At 29.0% G+C, this 3,466-nt stretch overlaps 1 pseudogene; it reads right to left on the bottom strand.

The window, feature by feature from the left end:
• Nucleotides 1-828: 828 nt before the first annotated feature.
• On the bottom strand, nucleotides 829-2,539 carry LOC149886329 (uncharacterized; annotated as a pseudogene).
• Nucleotides 2,540-3,466: the final 927 nt, after the last annotated feature.

Here is a 3,466-nt window from a genome sequence, read left to right on the forward strand (position 1 = left end):
CAAGGAGCTCCTCCGTAAGCTAATAATTTGGTATTGCAAAGCTTTGAAAAATGTATTAAAAAGAATCTGGATAATTAAGAAATTTTATCAGGTTGATATTCTGAAATAATTATAATAAGTCAGTGGAGACTTCGAATTTTTGAACTCATTTTAGGACATCAAAACAAACACAAAATTAATTAGATATCTGACAGCAGTATGAAGTTTTCATTGTTAGTTTAATACTTGAGCGAGTGAAAATTATGCAATTTACAATAAAGTATAAAACCTGGCTGTAAATTAAACTGGCTAATAATGCAATTTTTCAACGCTTCCGTTTTGAATATCAATGGTGTAATAAATAATAATCGTTTAGAAGATAAAATAAGGTTAGTAATATTATCAAAATTTACTTGGAAATCAACAGGAAATCAAACCCCAGAATTATAAACTTAAAGCAATCAAGTCTACCTGACTCATGTTTGCAGAAAGAGTCAGGCAGCTCTGGCCTTTGTAGTGCAAAATCAATACTGAAACGCTACCCCAAAAATAATGTTTCCATTTAGCAATCGAAGGTTTAGAAACTATATTTCAAACAACAAACCTTTATGTAACAAAAAGCTGAAGAATGTTTAGGTGTTAAAAACAATAAAAATATACATACATACATACATACATACATACATACATACATACATACATACATACATACATACATACATACATACATACATACATACATACATACATACATACATACATACATACATACATACATACATACATACATACATACATACATACATACATACATACATACATACATACATACATACATACATACATACATACATACATACATACATACATACATACATACATACATACATACATACATACATACATACATACATACATACATACATACATACATACATACATACATACATACATACATACATACATACATACACACGTACATACATACTCATAAGCTCATTTGTGGCAACTATTACGAAATATAAAGTTTCCAAAATATTACCAGCTGAACTGCATGTAATAGATGAATCAAACATCCAACCAGTGATATTTTCGTTCAAATATAATTGTAATTCTAGTTTTTATTCAGTTTGTTGAATAAAATTTTTATCTCATCTAATTTTAATATAATTGTAATATAATATATTTTATTTTAATTGTAATATAATATATAGATAATACAATATACATATAATATAGGCATATATAATTAATAGAAGTAAGACTCAGCGTTATAGGCGAACACAAAAATGAGAAAGCGTAATCAAGTGTAACGTTATATTATACACAAATAGAAACATAAAAACGTTCTGCAGTTTGAAATAAAAGAAAGTTATAAAATAAAACAAAAAAAGACAACTAATACCATTAACTAATGAATATTGAATTGACTAAGATTACTGACTCAATAACTGTTGTATTGACTTTAGTCGTACTTATAAGATTATCTGCTTTTCTAGATTAGATGATAGTTTTGTTTTAAGAAAACTTGCATTTCCAATGATGCTGATATCCGATTTCTTCGTCTATTTGTGAACAGATCACAGATTGAAAAAAGTCTTTTAACATATGCTTGTGTTGCAGAAGCTGCAATGAGATCTTCTGCTATTGGTGCAAGATGTGGGTAAACGGCACGTCTTATCTTCCAGAAGTTTAAATAATTTTGGCACGTATGGCTATTCATAATTTCAATAAAATATTTATTGAGTTCAGTTTGTGCTTCATTACCTGGAATAAGTCTTCTTTCATCTATATGCTGAATGTAAATTATTTTGAATAGACTATTATTATATAACTAGGTCAGCAAGCATTTTAGCTGCTATATCTTTTGCTTCTCTAAACTGCTCAAGGTGGCATTCTAAATTGAGTATTGTCTGGAGATTTTCAGTTTCAATGGCAAAAGATTCTAGAAGATTGAAAAAATCTTGAAGCAATATCCATTCACTATTAGCAAGTGAATCGATGTTTAGATCATCAAGCACTTCGTTTATAAATGTCTTGATCTCCACCAGTCTTTAATAGTAAGCCATAACATCTACCATCATATGGAATACAATTAGTTGTTAATCTTGCATAGTTTAACAACTAATTGTATTCCATATCATCCCAATCTTCTAAATGCCAAGTTTTCGGCTATCAAGGCAACTTATTTCCATTCTTCACTACCTGTTATATTCTCGTGTTCTTTTGAACCCATCATCTGCTCTTCATTAACCTAATTTTCTAATTCACTAAGTATATCACGTTCAGCTTGACCTTTCATTCCCAATAATTTTATGCCTCTGACCATATTTGCTTCTTTGTCCGAAATTACAAGCAATATTTTTTCTCCGGAAATTTTCCATTTTTTTGGAAAATTTTCAACACAATCAGAAATTTGTTCACATGAATGTGGGTGTTTCTTTCCACGCAACTTTGAATTGTATACTTTTTTAACATCTAGTGTTGCTAAGCACACTGATTTGTCGGATAATGCATCGTAATCAGACCATTTCCGTACTGTATTAGGCTGGGTGAATAAAAATGAGCAATTGCTTTGACTCAGTAATTGGTCAGCTTTACGTGAATAAAAACTTCAGCAGTTTTCCTCATATTTTTATTCACGTAAAGTTAAGCAATTTACTCAGTAATTGCTCAACTTTATGTGAATAAAAATATGAGAAAAACTCCTTAAGTTTTTATTCATGTAAAGCTGACCAATTACTGAGTAAAAGCAAATGCTCATTTTTATTCAACCGGCCTCTTATTTCTCTTTCTACCAGCAAAAAGTTTACTCAAACTCATCATGTAGGTTTTCGTTCGTTAACTGCTTCTTTCGAGACATGTTTAATAAAATAAAAAAGCAAGGTAAATATTTTTATGCTTGAAGTCATAAATTGAAGTCTTTGAATGGAATTTAAAAATGGAACGAAAAAAATTTCGTTTTATAATAATTTTCGATTCAACTTTTATTTAGTTCGAAAATTAAAAATTATAATTTTAATTCGGTTTTTGTTTTTAAAATAAATTTCGTTCTCGTTTTCGTTCTCGGTTACGAAAATATCACTGCATCCAAGTATTGAAAAAAAAACAGGCAAAATTGATATGAACGGTCTATATGAACAAGTGCATAAGTGAAAAGCTAGTGAAAAGCTGTTTTCTCGTCAAAGCCCGTAAATTTTAGTGTTACGACGATTCCCAATAAAACCCGTTGGAGGTATGAATATTCGTATATGGTAAAGATACTATGCAAAATAGCGAAATCTTTGTTCGAGAGAGATTTTCCATTTTTAAGATTTCAATGAAAAGTACCATTGAAATATGAGTTCAACCATAGTTTTGTGTTTATTTGGTATCAGTTTTTATAAGTAAATGATATAAATGAAGAAATAGTCATTTAAATTTATTTCAAATAAAAAATGAATTATTACTTGATTACAACATTTATAATTTTAATCCCACTTATCAC

The sequence above is a fragment of the Hydra viridissima genome, unplaced genomic scaffold (genome assembly GCF_058129835.1).
Source record: "Hydra viridissima isolate aposymbiotic clone 2 unplaced genomic scaffold, HvirCarnegie_v1 scaffold_7, whole genome shotgun sequence".
Taxonomy (NCBI): domain Eukaryota; kingdom Metazoa; phylum Cnidaria; class Hydrozoa; order Anthoathecata; family Hydridae; genus Hydra; species Hydra viridissima.